At 39.2% G+C, this 25,138-nt stretch overlaps 1 long non-coding RNA gene across 4 annotated transcripts in view; it reads right to left on the bottom strand.

Moving 5' to 3' along the window:
• Window positions 1–25,138, bottom strand: part of LOC147571970 (uncharacterized) — a 117,601-nt gene that overhangs the window by 79,907 nt on the left and 12,556 nt on the right. Inside the window, exon 1 of one of the 4 annotated variants that reach the window (XR_015246663.1) lies at window positions 191–336. The exons of the other annotated variants lie outside the window; for them this stretch is intronic. This is a non-coding gene — a long non-coding RNA (uncharacterized LOC147571970). Of the gene's footprint in view, window positions 1–190; window positions 337–25,138 lie in introns of those variants that run through there. 4 annotated transcript variants of the gene reach the window in all.

The raw sequence follows: 25,138 nt of genomic DNA, 5'->3' as shown, positions 1-25,138 counted from the left end.
TGTCAGTTCTTTCAAAACCCAAGATTAAAATGTCAAAACCCTGACGTACACCAGAACATTTTGTGCAGAGAATTAGCAGCAAATTAAACTGCTTTCATAACCGCAATCCGTGGTACTAGCTTTAATCGCGCCCCACTCCATTGTTAACGTTAAAACCTGATACTGGTTATTGAATTCGTTAGCGTCTTACCTCTAGGCCCACATTGTCAATCCTAAGAACAAATAAATGGCCTTCAAATAGTCGCCTCTACATTTGAACTTTTAGAAGTCAGCTAATTCTTAAACCGCAGAGAGAAGTCAAAACTGAAGTTGGCTCCCTCTGCTGATTCAAAAGGGCCCGAGTTTTACCAACACAGATTATGACGTGGCAGATAGTGAATCTGGTATAAGGCAGTCGTTTGCGGTGGCTTAGTGATTAAAGCCATGGAAAGCAACTGCTGCTACAATTTTTTTTTAAGTGAAGCAAGAAGCAGCTACAAAATGTAATAAAAATGTGTATCACAGATGAGATAATGGGGTAGTTTTGTGAGAAGAAAATACGGTAATAACTTCTGACTGTACTCTAATCAGCCTTAGAAATTTAGATTGGTTCTAAAAATAATTTTTACTCAGCTTTACAGTATTTTATGTTTCAGTCAAAGATTTCTCTCAAGGATGCAGGTTGTTTTCTCTTTAACCCAAAACAAAGCTCCCTGGATATATTCATTCATCATCAAACATGAGCTCAAAACTGATGATCAGCATTGTGTGGGGAGCACGGTGGGGAGGAGGAGGCTACAAAAACAAAAGACAGTTTCCACTTTCGAGGAGTTTATAATCTACTTAGAAAGCAAAATATACACATAAAATAACTCATGGAAAAATGTGAAAGCAACGTAATAAAGTGTAACAAGGTTGGGAGGTTACTTTTTTTTTCAAGATCTTTAAACCTGAGTCACCAGATAAAATACAAGACCCCCAGTAATATCTGAATTTCATAAACAACAAATAATTTTTAGTATAAGCATGTCTCATGCTAAAAAGAAGAAAACAGGGTATTTGTTATTTATCTGAAATTCAAATTAACTGGGCATCCTGTATTATTGCTTGCTAAATCTGGCAACACTGAACTTGAGGCAAGTAGAATAGAAAAAGGATCCTAAGAGAGTGGAGTTGGTCAGATAAGCTTCCTACAGAATCTGAGTTTTTAGCCAACTGCTGACAGAAGCAGTGGATAGAAACAGAAGACATTCCAAATGTAGGAAGTGCGTGTTCATGGCACTGAAATAGAGATGAGCAAGTAATTCCTGCTTAAGATGGAAACCAGATGAGCTTGGCAGAAAAAAGATTTTCAAGATGGACAAGAGAACTGAAAACCACCGATGTGAGTGGATCCATTCTTAACTGGGTTTCTTTCTACGGAATTCATTTAAAGAACAATATTCCTACTTCCCAACCAATAAGACCTCTTCTTTTACATGGATATTCCAAATTGTGTTTTGCAGTTACACATCCCAAAGATCAAAAATGTCTTAACATTTTTAAGAATTTGTTAACATTTCCAGTTAAGAATGGATCCACTCACACCAATAGTTTTCAGTTCTCTTGTCCATCTTGAAAACTTTTTCTGCTAAGCTAATATATATAATACATATATATATACACATATATACACATATATATACATATATATGTATTATATATAGTCTGTTAAAACTATATTCAACTGAGTAAATTTTAAAGATCAGTGATTGATGAATCAGGCAGCATGAAATCTAGCAGATAGAAAGGACCTCTGAAATGCTATACAAAAGACTTATATGGCTAGAAAGAAGAAAAATAAGGAAGTTATACCAGGTGAGAAGTTGGTTCTTACAAGATGACTTTCCTTTAGGGGATGGCAGAGATTTACCCATCGAACAGATTACCTGACTAGTGCTGATGAAGCCATTCCTGATTGACTGGTTGAAGATTCCATTTCTGGGAGAGCCGAAACTGTAGTTAAGTCTCTGTTTGGTAACATGGAGCTTAGCATATATGACTCCATTGTGGGCCTGTTGTGGGGTTTTTTTGTTTTTTTTGTTTTTTTGTTTTTTGTTTTTCGAAATGATCCCAGTGGCTTCCAACAGTAGGATCCTGGTACCTGGAGTTTTTGCTGGGTGTGGGTTGGCAGGGGAGGAAACAGGAGGGGGTGAGTCCGAAAGAAATCTGCATAATAAAAAGAGCAAGCTAGAAAGTCGGGAGCCTGGAGGCTACAGTGTACTTGTTGGTGTAGGGAAAAAGGCCGGGGAGAAGAGAAACACTGGGAAAAAAATCTCTTGTCCGCCTGCCTTTAAGTCTACATTTCCTGCATCTATCAACTCATTAATAAAAATCTATTAAATGCTGCAAAATATACGGTTAAGCGAAGAAAGCAAGATTTAGGTAATTTGTATACTATGCTACAGCTCATATGAGAACATAGCATACAAATATATTCGCTTATATTTAATAAATATATATGATTATATTTTTTAAACAACAAAAGACAACCATAAAGTAAAAACAACAATACCTATCTGGGAAAGTAGAGAGGAAATAAGGTAGAGAAGAAACAAACAGAAATTAGACTTCTTAAGATGGGTCTTGTTTGGGAGATTTAACTTGGGGATCAAGTAGATGTTTAAATAATTCGTAAGGAAAAGCAATCCTTAAAATCAAAAAATGAAAGGAAACAAATGTGTATCTAGTTGGTGATATAACCATCAGAAAAAAGCCATTCTAAGTGACTTTAAAACAAAGTGATTTGAGTGGCATCCTCTGTGAGATATAGCCCAAGGATGAGAGGAGCTATTTAAAACAAACAAACAAAAACATTAATAAGGAGGTGTTGAAGTTTATACTGTTTGTATCTGCGACTGTCATGTATATAACCTGGGATAAAGCAAATGAGTTATTATGTGATGTTCCAACTCTCTTATTTCCAACATTATTGAGAAATGAGATTCTTGGTATGAAAAGAAGGAAATAAATTTAATAAAAGAGGTTGAGTAAAAATCCTATAGTCATGAATTTGAAAATGATGCATTTTCTCTTTGTCTGATGAAAAGTTCTGGAAAGAATGGCCAAAAACGTAGCAATGAGCACCCTCGTACCCAAATTGTGACCTTGAAATATTCTTTCCACTAAAAGGAATAAGGGCTTCTTATAAAGAACTAATTCTAGGGGCAGAGGAATGCAAGGTGAGCTCGGAACATCTAGTCATTCCAGACAACGCAGAATGTCAGAGACTACAGAGTCCTGTGTAAAGGGCTCTGGAGACAATTTAAAGGGGCTCCCACTGACCAAAGGTGAGACCACTGAGCATCAGTATGACTTCTAACACCAAAGGATTTAAATACATCAAAGACATTTATTTCATTAGTTTATAAAGAGAATAAAGCAAATTAAAACCTATTGGTCACTGTTGGCGGATACTAGTGAGACAGCTTATTTTTTCGAAAACTGATAAAAGGAAATAACCAAGCATTTATCCTGCCTTTCCTATATAAACTGTACACTGTGTAACCAAATAGTATTCCAGCTAAGAAATGAAGAATAAATAACAGAATTAGAACATCACCATTCTGCAATCCCAAATGAATGAAAGGATCTGGGCACGAACCATCAATGGCCGCTGGCATTACAAGGAGACACGGCCAGATGGAAGGATCACATGACCCATGAAAACCGGTCCTGCTGAAAACTCAAAGCTGAATCTGACAAAGCCTGGAGATCTAACTACCAGTTCACAAGAACCATAGGAGACAAAGGAAAAAAGCTACACACTATGGGTGAGCAATTAGCAAAATTCAGATGACCGGTTTTTTCCATAATTGCAATAGGGAAAAAACAAAGGTAGGGTAAGAAAAACTATGGATTAAAAAGGATTCAAGACATATTGAGAATCGCAGTGTATGGACCTTAATTGGATCCAGATTCAAACAAGTAAACGGATTTTTTTTTTAATTATTATCTTTATGAGAAAGTTAGGAAATTGAACAGTGGTTTGATAGTTGATATTAAAGAATTTTTCTTAGGTTTAATGCGTGATAATGGTATTATGGTTATTTTTTAAAAAGGATGCTTTTCTTAATCTTTTAGAAATCTATACTTAAATATTTACAGGTAAAAAGACACAAAATCTGAGATTTGTTTCAAATGAATCCTGGGGAGAAGAGTAAGAAATAAGATGAATCAGACTGGCCATAAAGCTATCATCACTGAAGCTAGGAAATAAGTACAGGGGTTTCATTGTACTTTCCTCTCTACTTTTACACGTGTTTGAAATATTCCTTAATAAAAAGTTTTTTAAGGGGCTCCTGGGTGGTTCAGTCGGTTAAGCGTCTGACTTCAGCTCAGGTCATGATCTCAAGTCTGTGAGTTCAAGCCCCGCATCAGGCTCAGAGCCTGGAGCCTGCTTCAGATTCTGTGTCTCTCTCTCTCTCTCTGCCCCTCCCCTGCTCATGCTCTGTCTCTCTCTGTCTCAAAAATAAATAAAAACATTAAAAAAAAAACTTAAAAATAAAAAATTTTTAAATCTATATGGCCCACTAATAACAGTTGCAATTTATTGAACACTTAATATGAATTTTTCTATTTGACCCAGACAACTCTGTGAGGTAGGTATTATTTTATCATGTCCATTTTAGAGATAAGGAAATTGAGGCAGAGAGGTTAATGAAGATAGTAAAGATTCCACATCCAGAACAAAGATTCAAATTCATTATATTAACCACCATCCTTCAAGTGGGTTTTGTGAAGACTTCATAATGGTGCTGAATCCCGTGTATAGGTTTACATGAAGTGAAAACAGAAGCTGTCCTGGGGGACAGTTGACATCTGGGGTTCAGTCATTTAAAAAATGTTAAATCTCCAAAATATATAACAAAAATTATTAGGGATAACAACAGCTTGTCCAAGCCATGCCAGGGAAAAATGCATCTCTACTTCTATTCATAATAAAAGCCTATTTAAGCCAACTCATTATTCCCCACCCCCCACCCCTCCAAAAAAGTATTTACTGAGCTTTTCAAGGAATGAAAAGGCCAGCATAATACTTATAAACAGGCAAAAAGACAAATGGTCCTTAAGGGAATATGAATTTGAATGTAAAAATTTAAACAATGGAAATCAGTCTGCTTCTTAGATCCCCTGATGGATGAAGTTTGGTCCATTTCCAGTAGCCATCAGAAGATGCCAGAAGTGGCCAGCTGGCCCACCTGTAAGACCATCTGGAAGGCGGGGAAGTGCTGGCCACACGCTGGTCAGGCTGACCCCAGCGCTGGCTTGTTTGTTCATTTCTACAGTACCTGTGGAACCACGAGGGGTAGTTATACAAGAGTGATAGCAACTCCAAAATCATCCACAGCTTCAAAGAAATTAAAGTGTCTCATCAAGATAGTAAAGGGGACTTTCCAGCAACGGAATGAGTCAAACTTAGAATGACCTATTACCAAGTTTTTAAAAATTCGCCTGGAGAGCATCCCTGGTCTAATTTAAGGCCAGTATCCTCTTTTCCTCTGAATGTAACTCAGGGAAGCTATCTTTATCATTCTGCTTGTATCTAACAACCCAGACATTAAGTCCCTGACATGAATATATAGCTTTGAGGTTGAAAACCGTTATCTCCCCTAAACATTCTGTTCTGGGAGGAAATCGCTTTTTATACAGCAAGAGACCAGCCTAATTCTTCACTCTTTTCTGAGAAACAAAGATACAATATTCACAAGGATCCTTCAGACACTAGAGATAAAATACTTGATCATAAAAAAGGTGGGTTTTAAATCTTACCAGATTCACGGGGGAAGTGAGCGTGGAATAGATTTTCAATAACCCTTTCCCTATCTTGAAAGATAAACAACCAGAGTTGTTTTATCACAGTGATACTGAATTCCAAGCCCGTCACATGGTAATAAGAGGTTAAAAAAAGAGAGAGAGAGAGAGTACAGAAAATTCAGAATCTATCACTGTTTAATGCAAATGCTCTCATAAACAATAAAAAAACCTTAGGGGGAAAAACCCACATGGATGCTCAAGGGAATTATAAAAAGAAAGAATAATGAAATTGTTGAGAAATTGAAAAAATATGTAGTAATATAAATATAAGTAAATTAGTAAATCAAAAAATATTGCAGTAGATTTTCTATTTTAATCATTTTTTTTCCATTAAAGAAAATGTGTCAATATTTTGTACACAATCAGAGGAATAATAGATGTTGAAGTGCTCAAGGAAAAAAACCAAACTCATAGATACAGAGAACAGATTGGTGGTTGTCAGAGGTGGGCAGTATTGTTGAGCAAAATGGGCGAAGAGGGTCAAAAGGTACAAACCCACTTATAAAGGAATAAGTCATTGGGGTGCCTGAGTCAGTCGGTTAAGCATCTGACTCCAGCTCAGGTCATGATCTCAGGTCATGAGTTCGTGGGTTTGAGCCCTGCGTCAAGCTCTGTGCTGACAGCTCAGAGCCTAGAGCCTGCTTTGGGTTCTGTGTCTCCCTCTCTCTGCCCCTCCCCTGCTTGCTCCGTCTCTCTCTCCCTCTCTCTCTCTCTCAAAAATAAATAAAACATTTTTAGGAATGAGTCATGGTATATAATACACAGAATGGAGACTATAATTAACAATACTGTATTGCACATTTTAAAGTTTCTTTTTTTTGTTGTTTATTATTTATTTTTGAGAGAGGGAGAGAGACAGAGCATGAGCACGGGAGGGGCAGAGAGAGAGGGAGACACAGAATCTGAAGGAGGCTCCAGGCTCCGAGCTATCAGGACAGAACCCCATGCGGGGCTCAGACCCACAAACTGTGAGATCATGACCTGAGCCAGAGCCAAAGTCGGATGCTTAACCAACTGAGCCACCCAGATGCCCCTGAAAGTTTCTAATAGAATAAATCTTAATAGTTCTTATCACAAGAAAAAAAATCACGACTCTGTATGGTGACAGATGTTAAGGAGACTTAGTATGGTGATCATTTCACAATACATACAAATATGGAATCATTATGTGGTCACCTGAAACTAATATAATGTTATGTCAATTATACCTCGTAAAAGAAAAGACTGAAAATGTGTTCAGGTAACACAGTGATGGAAACAGTCCACAGTAGGGATAAGCACGCAGCATGGTGATAAACATTAAGTGACATACCAGATCCTTTCTCCTTTGATGGCCTGCAGAGAACACTTAGGAACATGAAGGCTACTGAAGAGGGACAGAAAGTCAACTTCAAAGAGCTAACACTGGCCTTCTTTACCAACCTACCCGGACAAAGAGATGTTGTTAGGGTGCTCTTGGTCTCCATAGCTGTGCACATTTACACCACGGCTTGAGACAGCACAATGACGATGTTGTGCAACGTGAGCCTTGATTTATGAACATAATCCATCCTAATAAAAGAGTTTTCCCCTCAGAAGATCTGTGAAGCACCAAACGGGTTATTCACAGTAGTTATGACAAATCACCACTTCACCAAAAAACGTATGTGCACAGATTGTTATTACTTTTTCTCACATTACATTGTAATTATTTGTATATATGTGTGTGTCACCAAGAGATTCTATTTTGTTTCTTTATGTGACACGTAGAAGTACCCACACAGAGAAGGCATTTGAAAGAAGAACCTTGGGATAATAGGGAAATGTACATTGTATCTTTTTTGTGAGGTTCTCAGACCCTCACTCAGGCTTGACGCCCCTTTCTGTAGCCCCAAGGATCCTTCTATTCTCTTGTTCGTAGGAATCCATCTCGCCTGGCAAACGACTCAAGAGAAATGTTCAAGAAGCTTTCCTGTCCTCATTTACTCAATACTTTAATATCTGCTATCCACCAGATTCACTGTTTCCTGATCCATAGCCTTTCAAAAGTGGCTATATTCCATCCAGTGGTGTGCTGGTAAATGTTTAACAACCAGTTCTCACAGCAGGAAATGAAGGGACAGATGTGACGTGTAGCAATTGCCAACTTCTGTGGTGTAAATACTCTTACTGGGGCTGATTTCAAGCTACCTATGTGACTTCACTGAGCTCAGAGTTGAGAAGAGATGCATGTAATAGGCTCTCACAATCAGCTTACCATTAGTTTACATCTTATCAATAGGCTATTGTCATCAACACGACCTTGGAGTTGGACAGAGTTGGAATCTAGCCCCAACTCTAGCACTGGGTGACTTTGGACAACTTATTTAATTTCTTTAAGCTTCCATTTCTTTATCCATAAACTGGAGATAATAGTAGCTACTTTACAGTTCTTGAGTGTTGGAAATGAAGCAATGCCTTCACCGTAGCAACTAGCACATAGTAGGTACTTAAGAAATATTAGGTTCTAGGGTCTCCTGGGTGGCTCAGTCAGTTAAGTGTCCGACTTCAGCTCAGCTCATGATCTCACAGTCCATGAGTTCAAGCCCCGTGTCAGGCTCTGTGCTGACAGCTCAGAGCCTGGAGTCTGCTTCAGATTCTGTGTCTCCCTCTCTCTATGCCCTTCCCCTGCTCATGCACTGTCTCAAAAATAAATTAAAAAACATTAAAAAAAATTTTTTTTAATAAAAAAGAAATATTAGGTTCTGGGGTGCCTGGGTGGCATGGTAGTTTGTGTCCAAACTCGGCTCAGGTCATGAACTCATTGTTTGCAGGTTCGAGCCCTGCATCAGGCTCTGTGCTGACAGCTGGGAGCCTGGAGCCTGCTTTGGATTCTGAGTCTCCCCCTCTCTCTGCCCCTCCTCTGCTCATGCTCTGTCTCTCTCTCTCTTTCAAAAATGAATAAACGTTAAAAAATGTTTAAAAAAAAAGAAATACTACCTTCTATCATCATCATCATCATCTTTATTACTATCCTACCCTTCAAAGTGGTCACCATTCGGTGCTTCAGTAGATGATCAGTATCCCATCTTTCCCATCTGTGCAGACTGCCAGTTGTCACCAGCAACCCTACCCTACCTGGCTTATTGTACAAATATCTGCCTAGGCATTAGCTTACCAAAATCCTGTTACATTTTTGTTTTCAGCTTCAAACTAGTGAGAGATACGTCTCGAATATTTGCCATTGAGAACAAATAGAACTAATTTTCTTCTGTAACAGGAAAAGAGAAATGGAGCCTGCATTTGTTGAATACATATTTTGACCCACATGGCATTGTGCTAGGGGGTTTGTCTGTTACCTCTTCCTTTTTTTTCTTTTTTCTTTCTTTCTTTTTTTTTTTTTTTTTTTTGAGAGAGAGAGAGAGAGAGACAGAGACAGAGAGAGAATGAATCTTAAGCAGGCTCCATGCCCAGCATGGAGCCCTATGTAAGGTTCTGTCTCACGACCCTGAGATCATGATCTGAGCCAAAATCAAGAATTGGACACTTAACTGACTGAGCCACCCACATGTCCCTGTCTGTTACCTCTTTTAATCCTCACAATAACCGGGAGATATTAAATCATAGTCTCGATTCAATGGATGAGAAAACTAAGGCTCAAAGAGATTAAGAAACTTGCCTGAGGTCACATAGCTAGTGATACAAAGCCAGGGGTTTTTTTTGTTGTTGTTGTTTTTACACTGTACCATGGTATTAACCTTGTCAAGAATGCTCAAGTGGTCAGATGACAGAGTAAGGCACTAGCTGCCACAACTAGTGAATGTATTGGACAACTGAGATTAAATGTAGCCTGCCTGTAACAGGAACTCGATTACAGTGCCTTATAAAAGGCTTCTTTTACTCCTGTATCAAGAAGTCGAGAAGGAGGCAGACCAGGCTTCACACATTTTCTTGAGAAAGTTCTCAAGGCCTCAGCTTCCTTTGGCTTCCTGCTCATCAGTCTTCAGCATGTGGTTTTCTTCTTTATGGGCATAAGAGAGCCCCTGCCCCAACACTATCTCCAGGTATCACATCTATGTTCCAGACAGGCAGAAGTAAAAAGACACTTATTTCCTAAGTGTGCTTCTTTTTTATAAGGGGAATAATCACTCTCTCAGAACCACCATCATGTGTCCTTTTGCTTAAATCTCATTTTGTATATTCCATTCTGGAGTCTTTGGATCATTTGCAACTAGGAGTGGCCTGAACTAGGTCACAAGACCATCCCTGGTTGCAAAGAATCCAGAGAATTATGTCTTTTTAACTGGACACAGTAATGCTCTAACACAACTGAGTCTCTTCAACGAAGGACAAAGAAGAGACTGAACATGAAAAAAACAAGCAGAGGTCATAACCTCCAGTGTTCCTCAGAGCAGACCGCGTTTTTCAGGGTTGCAAGGAGACAGCAAAAGTAGCATAGAATCTTCAAATGGAAAGAACTTTGAGATCATTGATCTAGCCCAATTTCCCGCCTAGTGAAGGAGCCACTTCAACAATTTCTCTAACAAGGGGTCATCCAGCTTCTGTGAAAACAAACAACGTTAAGTGGTGTCCAGATGCTTGACTATTTACATGCAAGAAAACTGGGCTCAGGGCCCTAGTAACAAATTACCTAAAGAATTGCGGTCAACTGGCAGAAAAGAAAAATATAAAAAATAATGTACAGTCTAACTAGAAAACAAAGGGGATTATTAAGATCTAGGTGAAATAGTGCAGAGTTCAGTAAGTCCCAATCATTCAGTAAAAAACTTTCCATCTTCCTAGATCAGGTGATTAAAAGTTGAAAAAAATTAAGGATGAAATCTAAAAGTTGCCTAGGGGACATGTGATGAAAGGCATAGACTTGCCCCTCACCCCCCACTGACACAGCGGGCAAGTCAACTGTGAGAGAAACCTCAGCAAGTTAACCCGTGGCTTTGGGCGAATTATCCTGGTGTATAACACTCAGGTCCTGGCTTGGTCATCTAACTCATTATTATCTAACATAACGGTTCTCAAAGTGTGGTTCAGAGACTCCTGAGAGTGACCCTTTCAAGCAGCTCCAGTAGGTCAACTTATTTTCATAATAATACTGACAAATTATTGGCCTTTTTCTCTCTCATTCTCTCACTAGTATCCAGTGGAATTTGCCAGGAAAAGATTTGCAACATTGTAAAGTAATGCCACTTTAATTTTCTTTTAATTTCTTTTGCTTTGGAAAAAAACAGGGTCTTTTCCCATAAAAATGTATTGTTTATGTTAAAATGTAACGTGTTTAATATTGGTTTTTTACTTATTTATTTTTAATTTTTTTTTTTTTTTTACTGTTTATTATTGAGAGACAGAGAGACACAGAGCGTGAGCAGGGGAGGGATAGAGAGAGGGGGAGACACAGAATCTGAAGTAGGCTCCAGGCTCTGAGCTGTCAGCACAGAGCCCGACGTGGGGTCAAACTCACAAACTGCGATATCATGACTGAGCCGAAGTCGGTCGCTTAACCAACTGAGCCACCCAGGCGGCCCTAATATTCGTTTTTTAAATGAATCAATAAAAATATTGTTTAAATTTCTTAGGTTTAACTTCTGTTATAGTAAATATTAAGTTATAACCACATAAGCAAAAGCTTTCTGTGGTTCTCAATAATTTTTAGAAGTATAAAAGGATCCTGACACCAAAAAGTTTGACAACCACTGATCTAATTCATAACCCAATTGCAGGTGGGGGTTAAGAACCGGTAACCCCAACCCAACTGAGTTGGTAAATCTGTTCATTGGACAAATGACTCTATAACACTAAGAAGACAGTGAAATAAGAACAAGGATGGTAAGGTAACCAAATCCATTATTCATTCTTTTGTGTTAAGTTTGGGAATAAGCTTTACAAATATCAAGAAAATCTTTGTGTGTTTTAATTTGTTTGCAAATTTTGAAGACAATCTGGCATATTATAGAAATTGGCATATTAACCCTATTATTTATTGAAATTTTCATTGTTTCCCCTTATTTTAGAATGTGTAACTGAATTTAATTACATTTATAAAGAGTATTTAAAGACTTAAGATATACTACACTTAGAAATCTATATTGTCTGGGATACCTGGGTGGCTCAGTCAGTTAAGCATCTGATTTCAGCTCAGGTCATGATCTCCCAGTTAGTGAGTTCGAGCCCTGCATCAGGTTCTGTGCTGACAGTTTGGAGCCTGCTTCAGATTTTGTGTCTCCTCTCTCTACCCCTCCTCCACTCATGCTCCGTCTCTCTCTGTCTCTCAAAAATGAGTAAGTGTTAAAAAAAAATGTTTAAAAAAAAAAGAAATCTGTATTGTCTTAGTGCATTCAGGCTGCTGACACAAAAATATCATATATTGGATAGCTTATAAACAGCAGAAACGTATTTTTTTAATGTTTATTTATTTATTTATTTATTTTGAGAGACAAAGAGAGAGAGTGGGGGAGGGGCAGAGAGAGAGAGGAAGAGAAAGAACCCCAAGCACAGAGACCAACTTGGGACTCCGTCCCACAAACCACGAGATCATGACCTGAGCTGAAATCAAGAGTCAGACGCTGAACTGACTGAGCCACCCAGACACCCCCAGAAATGTATTTCTCACAGTTCTGGAGACTGGAAAGTCCAAGATCAAGTCACCAACAAATTCACTGTCTGGTGACAGCCCACTTCCTGGCTCATAGATAGCTGTCTTTTTGCTGTGTCCTCACATGGCGGAAAGGGTGACAGCTCTATATACCTGAATATTTTAGTAGCAAGCAATTTACCTTTCTCAGTGCTGAGCTTTGAAGTCAACCAATAGGTTAATGGTGACCAGCTTTACACACATTCATGAACCTTTTTCCATGAGAAAAATGCGATGTACAAGGGGTCTGTCTGTACTTGGTAATCTGTCCGGGGCTTACAGAGGTTATCCTAAGAGAGTTGTCGTTGTAAGCACTGCTAAGACAGAGAAATGTCTTCTTACTAAAGGAGATGCTCTGCCCGCAACGGTATTCCCTACCAAAGCAGTACATGTGCAAGTGAGAATGCTTTGTGTTAAGTGTATAAAACCCTCAACCTGTCCATGGTTCATGTTACCTGTTGTTCAAGTTACGGAGCTTGATTCCTTCTCTGTTCCCACATCCAGTCAGGAAACAAACTCTGAGTCTTCCTTTCCTGTGGCCTGTGTGATGGCAGCCATGAGAATAGGGTGGGGGAGCAGGTCAGTATGAAACCACCCCCCCCATTCTCACTGCTACCATTAAACGGTCCAGCCTTTATTCTCTCCTATGGAACACCTTCCAAATATGGAAATATTTATAAATTAGAAACCTAAGAGTGAGAGGCATCTCTCTCTTGATTAGTGCAGTATTTAATATAAATAAAAGGCTAGTTTCGCCTTTCTAAGGTAGTGTCTTTTGCCATCGCAAATGGCTGAAGATCTGATGAAGTACCTGGATGTGGAAATACTACCTTATGGGGCACCTGGGTGGCTCAGTCCGTGGAGTGTCCGACTTCGGCTCAGGTCATGATCACTCAGTTCGTGAGTTTGAACCCCGTGTCAGGCTCTGTGCTGACAGTTTCTGGCCTGGAGCCTGCTTTGGATTCTGTGTGTCTCCCTCTTTCTCTGCCCCTCCCCTGCTTGCACTCTATCTCTTTCTCAAAAATAAATAAACATAAAAAAAAGAAAAGAAAAGAAATACTAACTTAAGAATCGTGCAGTTCTTTTTGCAGTGCCCGCTTGCTAGTCTCCTGCTGGAGGGCTAGTCCTTCCAGTGCCCATCAGATGCCAGTTCTAAAGCCATCAGAGTAGCCCCTGGGGCCACCCACGTAGTTTTTCTTAGAATGACCAGCTCAGCCTCTAAGGCGGGTGTCAGATCCTCCCCACGGGGCCTTCACAGCCAATCAGCTGTTCCTTCTGGCTCCTTTTCAGTCCCAATCCGTACTCTATTTAAAGGGCTGAAAGTTAAAACTGACCCAAAGAAATAGCTGGCAGGTGACAACAGCTAAGCCCTAAGGCTTTAAATAGCATAAGAAAGACACCACCTAAGGAGAAGCTTCCCAGGAGTGTTCCTATGTGGTAAAAGGGATCTTTCAGGAAAGTTACTCTGTATCACTTCTGATTGCCACTGGAGTCAAGGCCTGGTGGCAGCCAAGTTAAGGAAACAGTGATTTGCCAAGAGACAGATTTATGTCATTCTAACATATGGGAAAATGTCATTTGTTGTGCAAGAGAAAAATACCTTGTTTTACAAAACAAATGAGAGGAATATATCTATTGATCAATTACTATTTCATCTTACACTAGGAATGATTGAAGTTCAGACACATAATTCTTCACAAGAGATTTTAGTTCCTAAAGAGTCCCCCACAGGCAAAGCCAGGCAGATCCCTAAAAGGGTGAAATACGATGGAAATTGGGGTTAACTGGCAAGTTCACCCCCCATCTAAAAACATTCATATTTTAAAATAGTTAAAAATGCTGAACTGACCTTACAAAACCAAAACATAGCTGCAGGTGAATCTGGCACACATAGGCTGCCTTGCCTTGCTGGCTCTTAGGTTAAGCACAGAGATTATAAAAATCAAAGTTTTGGAAATGCTGCTGCTGTTTCGTTGTTTGTTTGTTTTTAAACTATGTGGTTTAATTTGAGACAGCATGAATTGACTGTGCTCTGAAAGATGAAGTGATACACTTTGGTTAGTCCTCCCACCTACACTTTTCCCTGTTCTATTGTTCATTGCTTATATTTTTACTTGGCCAGGTTATAAACCATCACATTGTGTGCTGTAACTGCAATACTCCTCATTATTTCGTCTTCGTTCTTTTTAAAAATGGGTCCAGTGTCCATTTCTGATTCTTTTACGAGTCCTAAATTCTTGATCTTCATTCATTTCTTTGGCAGAATTTCAATGTCAAATGTATTGTGTTTTGTTTTGTTTTGTTTTCCCAAGAAAGTCTCTCAAATTCTGTATCTTTCATACCAGATTCTAAACACTACTTTCTGTGTATTTTTCCATGTTTGAGACAGCCTGCTTGCTGACTTTATAACCAAACAGTTTTTGAGTGGGTCCCACTTTCTTGTCCTCAGAAGTTTGTAAATATTATTCCATCATGTTCTGGCTTTGAATATTGCTGAGAAGTCTAAGGCAATCTTCATTTTCCTCCTTATAGGTGACTTACTTTTTCTTTCTGAATAGCTAAAGATTTCTTTTCTTATCCTTTAATTTCAGTAACTTAACCAAAGGGTGTCTGCATGTTTATTGTGCTGAATCAATTTTTTTCTAGCATACAGAGTGACCTTCTAGCTTAAGATTTCATTTGTTAATTCCAGGGAAAGTTTCTTTTATCACATATCTAACTACCTTTCCTGTTCCATTTTGTTGTCTCTGTTGGCTGGTCTCTGTCCTCCATACTGACTGCCTTCTACATATTTTAATTTCTTTGTCCCTTTTCTCTGCATTCACTGATTATGTCATGCATTTCTTCCATTCCACTAATTTTATTTTCTTTTTTTTTTTTTAATTTTTTTTTTCAACGTTTATTTATTTTTGGGACAGAGAGAGACAGAGCATGAACGGGGGAGGGGCAGAGAGAGAGGGAGACACAGAATCCGAAACAGGCTCCAGGCTCTGAGCCATCAGCCCAGAGCCTGACGCGGGGCTCGAACTCACGGACCGCGAGATCGTGACCTGGCTGAAGTCGGACGCTTAACCGACTGCGCCACCCAGGCGCCCCCTAATTTTATTTTCAACCACTGTCTCTCTTGTTCCTTGCTCTTCCTAAATAATTTTTTAGATCTATCATGGTGCTCTTTGGAGTTGCAACTAGTTTTCTTAGCTCTGAAATGTCCCTGTTGAGTTCATTCTGCTATTTTATTATCTTATTTTAAGGCCTTAGTTTTATAGAATAATAGGGTCATAAAGCAATTCTGTACCTTAAAGCTCTCTCGGGGAATCTTATTTGAAAAAGCTGTACTTTTATTATGTTAAAAGCCATTCTCCCCCTTAAAGCATGTCTTTTTGTACCATGTTCTTCCTTTTTTTTCTCATTTTTCTTTTCCTTCTCTTTCATCTTCTTGTTCTAAGGTGTTTACTTATCGCCATGCCATTTTTGGTTTTTCATTTTCATTAGCTAGCTCTGTTGTGACTTTTATTTGGTCTGATATAATGCTTCCACTTTATTTAGGACCAGTCTGTCTGCCCATAGGAAGCTAATTCATTGTATTGGAATTGCTTTCAATACACTTACCTTTAGCCGAGGGCATGTTGGGAGGCCTGTGAGTGAGGTCAAACCCATACTAGGTAGGGGGGAGCCTCTAATTTCTCCTTTGGAGGCCAGTTAAACATCTTGCACTAGTGCCCACCCCACCCAGCTGTGGAGATAAGCCTCTCATTCATCCTACCCACCCTCGGGGGCCTGAAGGATCAGAAGCTATGGAGGCCCTTCTTGCCCCCCTCCACCTCACCCACCCCACCCACCTCAAGGCCCCATCAAGAGAAATTGGGTCAACTACACTTAAGACATTTCCCTTTACTTATCCAGGGCTACCTACTTACTCCCTCAGGCTGCTTCCGTCCACAGTGGATGACATTAATAAAAACGCTCAGAGGGGCGCCTGGGTGGCGCAGTCGGTTAAGCGTCCGACTTCAGCCAGGTCACGATCTCGCGGTCCGTGAGTTCGAGCCCCGCATCAGGCTCTGGGCTGATGGCTCAGAGCCTGGAGCCTGTTTCCGATTCTGTGTCTCCCTCTCTCTCTGCTCCTCCCCCGTTCATGCTCTGTCTCTCTCTGTCCCAAAAACAAATAAACGTTGAAAAAAAAAATTTTTTTTTTAAATAAAAAATAAAAATGCTCAGAGTTCTCAGTACTGCTCCTGGTGAGTGGGTATGAAGAAAGGAGCCACAGCACAACTTGTCACTTGCCTTAGCCGTCACTCTGAAGTTTACACTGAAGTTCATACTGCAAATGTGTTCTCCTTTGTTCGTTCATGAATTGTTGCCTTGTTTTTTTCACCACTTCTGTTCATTTCATTAGATTTGAAGGAAGATGATTTAATCCAACGTTATTTTGCTATTTGTATCAGAGGTCACTTTGCCCTTTCAGTTTTCAAATCTTATAAACTTATAATAATAGGCACATAGAAAATATCTAGAGAAATATTGCTGCTACATCATTTGTTATAGAGTAAAAACTTGTTGATCAGACTGTTTATTGCTCTTGGGTAGTTAAACATTCCTCAAAACTGCTACTAAATAACAGTTAAGAAGCGTAGTCTTCTGGGGTCCCTGGGTAGCTCAGTAGGTTAGGCGTCCGACTTTGACTCAGGTCATGATCTCATAGCTTGTGAGTTCGAGTCCCGCGTCAGGCTCTGTGCTGACAGCTCAGAGCCTGGAGCCTGGTTCGGATTCTGTGTCTCCCCCTCTCTCTCTGCTCCTCTCCTTGCTCGTGCTTTGTCTCTCTATCACTCAAAAATAAATAAACATTAAAACAAATTAAAATAAAATAAAATAAAGCACAGTCTTCATCCCCAAAACTCTGGAGTCCCACATACATATGTTCAAAATCTCAACTCTACCTCTCACTAGCTGTAGGATATTGAGCAAGTTCCTTAACACCTTTAATTCTCAGTTTCTTCACCTGTAAAAATGGGATGATAACAATACCTACCTCATGAATTGTGAAGATTAAACAAATAATGCAGTGAGAGTTTACCACAGTGCCTGGCACTGAACCCATCTACATTCCAAGTTCTGTGCGGGGCTTCCCTTTCCCATGATGCAGACCATGCAATACGAATTTTTAGAATTGAAAGGAACTTTAAAGGCTATCTTATCCAAACCTCTAATATTATAAAATATGAATTAAGATCATGAGAAATTACATCAGAAGTAATACTATACCTATTTCCCAATACCCTAATACTGGGATTAGACCCGTAGTCAATAGATATGACTGTTCTGATCATGGGGAAGGTGTATTTCTCATTGTAAGTTTTTAACTAGGTATCCAGTTGATTAAAAATACAACAAAATCATTTCAGCAGGACCCATGACAACAACCTAGGTCCTCTGAATCTAGGTGCAGTGCATTTTCCATTGATCAATAGTTTCTCATCCATTATTAAAGCAACTATCTTTGATCCCATAAAGACTTATAAAAATATTTATACATAAAGAAATGTGGTTATTTTTTCAAACTTGTTTGGGTTAGATAAAGAGACATATCATTAAAGATCTGTACTATTCATAAGATACAGGCCTCTCACAGAGACACGCTAATCTCATCAAAGGCTATAGCAAAAAAGCTCTAACCCAAATTCATAATTCATCATAATATAACTATTTAAAGATCAAAGTATTGAAAATGCAGTGGTATGAGTAGCAAAAAAATTATGAATATATTATGAAAAAAATTAAGATGAAAAAATATTCCATTTACCGAACCACAGTGAATTGGACAATCACAATAATGTTGCTTCCAACCCAGACGTTCTAAGCCTAGAAGAAGTCAGAGATGGAGCAGCCTTGGAGAATATGTTTCACTGGATGACGCTTATGTGCCACTCCTACTTTTCTGCTCCACACTCACAACCTGCCTCTGTACAACGTAATTCCCAGGCCCTGCCCTCCTTAGCTTATCCCCTGCAAAACAGCCCCTACTCAGTCAGACTGTATAGTTGCTGGCATACTTATTCACACTTCTCTGACTCCCAATGTGGCAAACAGTTGATCAAATAAATATGTCAGTTATAAATGATTATGAGCTAAAGAAAGAACTAGAGATACAACATCCCACTCCCTTGCCCTCCCAAAGCCAGACTGTGGCTTTCAGAGACAATGTCTTCACTTTTATTGCTTAACCTGAAAGATTGCCTTCAGTGGTAGAAAATTCATGCCACTAGAGCCAAAGGAAGCTATAGCATCTCATATTTGTCAGAGTCCCTAAGGGCTGTAGTAGGTTAATAGATGAAATATAAAATGGCTGGGGGGGGGGGAGACATGGGGGACTCCTCAAAGAACCCCAAGCATGTGGCTATTTAGTTCTGGTCTGGTATTAAACACTTCAAGCCATAGTGGCTCTGGTGTTGAACAAGATGGCCACCCCAGTCATTCCCTCACCAGTTGCTGAGGTTCTGAGGCGCTCAAATGGACAGCGCAGAAGAGTACCATGTGACTCTTCCCCCTTCTAAAGTGAGATCCCGGACTTTTCCACTCATCTTGTTCTCCGGTCTACCGGAACCCAGGCTGGGCTTTGGCACTCCATGCTTCCTAACACTTCACTTGCTCTCAGGCTGTGCTCTTGTTCCCTTCTCCAGGCAGACTGACAGTGCCACACAAGAGCAGGATATTAGAAAACGCTGCTTCCCTCAAGAGCAGCTCTGGTTAAAGTGGACACTGATGATGCCTGATGACCAAGTCTTCCTTGTACACAAACTCAAAAGCATGTTCTAAGGTTCAGTAGAGAAGCTTTGTCTAGAAAGTACTGACACCCACCACATTATATTCTTCACTGAAAACTTGGCTACTCAAAGCATCTAGCTTTCTCTGTAACACTGATTCTGCCATAAAATTTCAAAACAAAAGACAAGCCAGAAATTTTCATGCAGATATGTTGTTCATTGTTTTCACACAAAGCGTGTTACTCTAAATAAATTCAAAGGCCAGATCTTTGAAAATCAAACCATAAACTTGCAAGTTATAAGGAGAGCTTCAGTTACCGGGACCCATAAATTTTGTATATCTTTCAGACTTGGTTTTTGACAACATACTTTCAACATTTTGCTAATGGTGCGTGCTCTTGCCTCTGTTTTTTTCCTTCACGGTTGAATACACAGCCAACCGGCTTAATCCAATGAGCATTCATCAGAGACTGAAGAGTCACAACTTTTGGCATATCATATCCATCTTTCTATATTCCCTTAAGGGATAGAATCCCAAGTTCCAGCTGGGCATATGTCCCACCCTCCATTGTGTCTATGTGTGGCTATAATGACTAATTTCTGACCAACAGAATGTGAGCAGAAGTGACAATGTCTGAGTTGTGCTCCTTGAATGGAAAATGTATCTCTTCTTTTGCCATCCTGGTGCCTAGAACTTGGACATGGTGGCAAGCCACCTAAGAACAAGCAGACAGGGCTAATATTTAGGGGACACTGGTGTGGTACTGCAGGATGGAAGGAGCCAACGTCTCAACATTATGTGAGAAATACATCAGACTGTTAAGTGAGAAATAAAATTATATATTGTTTAAACCTCTGTCTTTGTTAAAGCAGATTAATCTTGATCCTAATTGAAACACCTTACAATTTCAGTTTCAATTTTATTATGTTTATTTTAAAAAAAATTTTTAATGTTTTATTTATTACTTTGAGAGAGAGACAGAGAGAGTGAGCACCAATGGGGGAGGGGCAGAAAGAGGGAGACACAGAATCTGAAGCAGGCTCCAGGCTCCAAGCTGTCAACACAGAGCCCATTGCAGGGCTCAAATCCACAGACAGTAGATTGTGAGATCATGACCTGAGCCGAAGTTGGACGCTCAACCAACTGAGCCACCCAGGTACTCCTCAGTTTTATTACATTTAGCATGTTTGCTTTTGGTGACTCATTGCTGTTTCATGTTCACTAGATGTTGCAGAGTATTTAAGTCAAGGAGCAATAAAACGTTCAAAGAATTGTACAAATGTCTATACAAAGAGGATGATAAGGTCACTAACATCGATGGGCATTGCATCATCTAGTAGTTCAAAGTGGTCATTTTAGTGCTCACTTTGGCAGCACATATACAAAGTGGTCATTTTATTGGCTAATTATAAAAGTCCACATCCAGTGAACAAACTCTATTCTAAAAGTTATGCACAATGCTGTTGACTCACAAAGAAAATGAACATAAACTTTTAAGGGAGTACACGGAAACATTTTACTTTTGGTGCAATTAGAGCAAAAGCTAGAAGAATGAGTTTCAATTATTCGAGATAAACAATTAACTTCCTGTTGCTAAATCCTCTTAGCAGATGTAAACAAATTACTTTAATTCTATATTTAACAACCTGTTGAGTTTCAGTTTTAAAGTTGGCTAAGAATAGTTTGTTCGGAAGAGGTAATGGAGATGTTCAAAAAGCTTCTGGTACAAGCTGAGGCTGTTGTAACTACCAGCAATTTCAGAAAGTAGATTACTATTCAATGCAAATTTCCACTCACAAATTACTCAGCTAGAGAACAAAGTGAGAAAGAAAGTTATGAGTCATTGCTCTTAGAATTATGAAGACAAGGAAGCAGTCAGGAAAAGAGGAACCATCTTAAAATAAAGAATACTCATGATTAGAAATTTTATTTCACTGTGATGCCCAGTATGACTATAATTTCTATTTCTATGGTGGTTACCATAAATAAAAGGCAGTAAAGCTAGAAGTAGTATTATTAAAAGAGGAGGAGAAATGTGTGTCTCCAGTCTTCCTGATTCTCTTTGGGCTACACCAAAATTGGGTGAGAGTGCTAAGTCAGAAAAGAGAAGCTGTAAATGTTGCTTGAAGAGAAAGGAATCACACGGCCTTCAGGGAAACCTTAGAGGACATCTGGGAGAAGCTATGAGAACTTTCAGTTTCACAAACTGTGGAGCAAGTCCTAAGAGGCATCTCATTTCAACATGAGGATTCACCGTACTAAAATCTCTCAATGTCTCTATCTGATAGGATAGTGATCATCATGTCACTTAATCACATCTATGATTCTTCCCTCCACTCCCTTTTATCCCATCTTCTTATTTTTACTCATTGTCACCCTTTCACTTTATTTCCACCACCACTAAGTTCAGGCACTTGGTACTTCACTTATCAGATCACTGAAACATCCTTCCTTCCACCCTACTCTCCAGTCACCACATTCATTAATTCATCACTGGAACAAATACTTGTACTAACACGCACTGCAGTAAGTGCTAGGGGTACCATAGTACACAAGTCAGACACTCTTCCTGTCCCCAAGGGACTTACGGTCTAGCAAGGGATGATAGCAAGTCAATTTTATGGTATCTTGTCCTCAAAGACTCCATAGACTCTATAGAACAATCCCAGATCTCTTGTGTTATGAACTGAATGTTTGTGTCCCCACCCTGCCAACTCCAAATTCATATCGAAACCCTAACCCCCAGTGTGACTGCCTTTGGAGACAGGGCCTTTATGGAGGTAACCAAGGTTAAATGCTATCATAAGGGTGACCACAATCCTGTAGAACTGGTGTCCTTTTAATAAAAGGAAGAGGGGTGCCTGGCTGTCTCAGTTGGTAGAGCATGCAACCCTTGATCTCAAGCCCTACATTGGGCATACAGCTTACAGGAAAGAAGGAAGGAAGGAAGGAAAGAATGAGAGAAAGAAAGAAAGAAAAAGAAAGAAAGAAAGAAAGAAAGAAAGAAAGAAAGAAAGAAAGAAAGAAAGAAGAAAGAAAGAAAGAAAGAAAGAAAGAAAGAAAGAAAGAAAGAAAGAAAGAAAGAAAAAGAGGAAGAGACACCAGAGCTCTCTCTCCCTCCACTCGCACACAAACAAAAGGTCATGTGGAGACACAAGAAGGCAGCCATCTATAAGCCAAGGAGAAAGGCCTCAAGACAAACCAACTCTGCTGGCACCTTAATCATAGACCTCCAGTCACCAGAACTGTAAGGAAATTAATGTCTTTTGTTTAATCTACCCAGTCTGTGGATTAGTCTGTGATATTCCTTTATGGCAGCCTGAGCTGACTAAGACATCCTGCTACTCTTGTTCCCACCACACAGGCACTATTCTCAAATGCCAATCCTCAGCTCCAGTTAAGTGAGATTCTCCAAAGACACACCAGCTCTCTATTCCAAACCTTTGCCCATGTAACTCCTCATCATCACTCTACCCCACTGTTGTAATAAGAAACATCATTATTTCTTAAGGCATAATTTGGGCAAAGTTTGTTAATCTCTCTTTTTGTTCTTCCTGCCAGTGATGGAAGTCTATTTGGAAGAGGAGGCTATAACTAAAGCACTAATGGGGTTTTTCTTACTCTAATTGCAGACAAAGTGCACGTAGGGAACTAAAGAACCTCTTAAGGGCAAGTCACAAAGTAACTGCCTGCTTGGGTATACATCCCTTTCACAAACAGATTTCATGTGACACTCACAGAAGAGTAAGAAGACGCTCGCAGGCCAAGATAATTGTCTCGGCCAAACCAGATGCAACTATCAAATAGTATCTTAAAGTAATAAGGTATTCCACATTGCAACTTTTTGTTTCCATTTTTCCAAGAAAATAATGTCGTAACATACCTATCTGAAAAAGATGTTATTTATCAAAAATATTCCTTTTTGAAAGGTGAAGACAACAAATTTGTACTGACGTGGTTAAAGCTGTCACATAGCTTCACAGCATGGTTCATCAAGATTAAGGGTCACAGCATGGATAAAGGAATTTCTCCAAATAGCAACCATAGTTCATATTTGCAATTCACTTGTACCATACTCTAAGCTTTAACAACACACACACACACACACACACACACACACACACACACACACACACACACAAATTGACTTCAAGTAATTCATCAAATTTAGAACTTATTAGATGTAGTAAGGCCACATTGGAGTAATAAACTCGCTAACTGCCTAGTTTATTTTTTTAGATTATAATATTGGTTCCCTTTCAGTATCTGAGGTTACTAATTTTCATAAACTTTGGTCTTTCCCAGCAAGTGCACCTGTGTCTTTCCTTTCTACTCAGCCACCAGAAGAGCTACTCATCTTTATGGACATGAGGTCTCAATAAGGCTTGAGGTATTATTTTTTCCCCTCTCTTTCAGCAGAGGCTACTTATCACCTTCTAAAGAAGTTTTCCTTGAGGAAATAAACGTTTCACAGGCAAAGAAATAAATCTTAAAATTTAAATGGAACTTTAGAAGCCACTGGTTATATTAATAAATGACATGGGTTGGCATATCTCAAAATTTAGTACTGGCATGATTCAGCAAAGTGAGCCTCAATGAAACACAATACTTAACTAAATATTATAACTCTTAGGGAGCATTTCCCAAGAAGGCATTTTAAATCTAAATTATACTAACTAATACATATTACCCAGAAAATGATTATCCTCTTGGTCCTCTTGGGAGAAATTTTTCTATGGGTCAATAATAAGCTTCTTTCCAATTTTTAAAAGGTGAATGAAAAATTCTTTTAGGAAGAAGGAAGAAAAGAATGATTCAGAAGACAGAGGTTAGCCTTTCTGAACAGATTCCTTCCATGACCCGGCTCACGTGTGAGGCCGAAACACGTACCATACAAAACAGTGCCCACTGCTTTAGCTGTACCTGGTAGACAATGAATGATTTTTGTATGATTCAGAGTTTGTTTTCATTCTTAGTCACTGTTCAAATTTTAAATGTCACCAAAACTCAATGGCTTCTCTGAGCATATAGACATAGCTGTGCCATTCTCTTTCTATGATTTTTAAGGTTGTTTATATGATGTGGTGCACAATTATTCTGTAGGTTAAGCTTCAGCAAGGCAAAAAGAACCCTTATTTTATTCTGATTAAAAGGATAATACAGGGGCACCGGGGTGGCTCAGTTGGTTGAGCGTCCGACTTCAGCTCAGGTCACGATCTCACAGTCTGTGAGTTCGAGCCCCGCGGTCGGGCTCTGTGCTGACAGCTCAGAGCCTGGAGCCTGCTTCAGATTCTGTGTCTCCCTCTCTCTCTGCCCCTTCCCCACTCATGCTCTGTCTCTCTCTGTCTCAAAAAAAAAAAAAAACATTAAAAAATAATAAAATAAAAGGATAATACATGTTCATATAAAATATTCAAACAGTTCTAAAGTTGTATAGAAACAATAAAAACCATCAAAAAACTCTAGTTCCTACACATGGCTGCTATACATTATTATAAAGATTTGGGGGGGTGCTCCTGGGTGGCCCAGTTAGTTAGGCATCTGACTCTTGATTTCGGCTCAGGTCATGATCTCATGGTTCATGAGTTCAAGCCTCTTGTTGGACTCTGTGCTGACAGCACGGAGCCTGCTTGGGATTCTCTCTCTCCTTCTCTCTTGCCCCTGCCCTGTTCATGCTCTCAAAATAAATAAATGAAAACTTAAAAAAAAAGATGTGGGGGAATATCTTTCCAGATGTCTATTCATGGATATATAAAAATACATTCTAAAATATTAATGAGTTACTACTAAACATGTTATTTTGTAACTAAGTTTTTTCACTTAGCAGTGTGGCTTTCCAGGTCAGTGAATAACTGACATACCTAAATACACATCATATTCTTTAATGGCTGCATAATATCCTACCCCTGCATGTGTCACAATGTATTCAAAGAATCACCA

The sequence above is a fragment of the Puma concolor genome, chromosome F2 (genome assembly GCF_028749965.1).
Source record: "Puma concolor isolate L17-30 chromosome F2, mPumCon1.1.hap2, whole genome shotgun sequence".
In the NCBI taxonomy this organism is placed as follows: Eukaryota; Metazoa; Chordata; class Mammalia; order Carnivora; family Felidae; genus Puma; species Puma concolor.
The sequence above is the reverse complement of the archived record's forward strand: the minus strand, read 5'-3'. Positions and strand labels throughout refer to the sequence as shown.